This window comes from Lucilia cuprina, chromosome 6 (genome assembly GCF_022045245.1).
Source record: "Lucilia cuprina isolate Lc7/37 chromosome 6, ASM2204524v1, whole genome shotgun sequence".
NCBI lineage: Eukaryota > Metazoa > Arthropoda > Insecta > Diptera > Calliphoridae > Lucilia > Lucilia cuprina.
The window spans coordinates 42800901-42801681 of record NC_060954.1 but is presented as its reverse complement, the minus strand read 5'-3'; positions in this window follow the sequence as shown (position 1 = coordinate 42801681).

Genomic DNA, 781 nt, shown 5'->3' with positions numbered 1-781 from the left:
AGATAGATAGATAGATAGATAGATATATAGATAGATAGATAGATAGATAGATAGATAGATAGATAGATAGATAGATAGATAGATAGATAGATAGATAGATATATAGACAGATAGATAGATATATACATAAATAGATAAATTGTCAGTAGTATATTGTCTAATTTTTAGTTTAGTCTATAGTATAGCCTATATACTAATCAAAAGTCTAATCTACAGTCTAGTACTAATTCCAGTCTATAGTCTATTATATAAACTAGTCAATTGTCTAGTCTATAGTGTTGTCTTTAGTCTATTCCGTGGTCTATTTTTTATTTTGTCTGAAGTCTATTATATTGTCCAGCATATAGTGCAGTCTATAGTGTATTCTATAGCCTAGTCTACTTTATAGTCTAATCGATAGTCTACTTTATAGTCTAGTCAATTATCAATTCTGTACTCTAGTGTATATTTCATTTTATAGCCTGGTCCATAATCTTGTTCATTGTCTGGGCTGTAGTGTAGTCAAAAGTGTAGGCTATGTTATATTCTATGGTCTAGTCTAAAGTCTAGTTTACGGTTTAGTCTGACAGATCAAAGAATTTGCAATTTGTGATATCTCAGTCATTTAGGACCGGTTCTTAAAGCACAAGTTCGCGAAGGTATATCTGATGAAAAAGTTGTTTCATTAAAAAGACAAATACCTCTGAATTCCCTTAATTAGCAATTTTGTTTTGAATTTCATTCTATTCAATTTTATGTTTTCTATTTTCTTACATTTTTCATTTATTTTCACATAATTTCC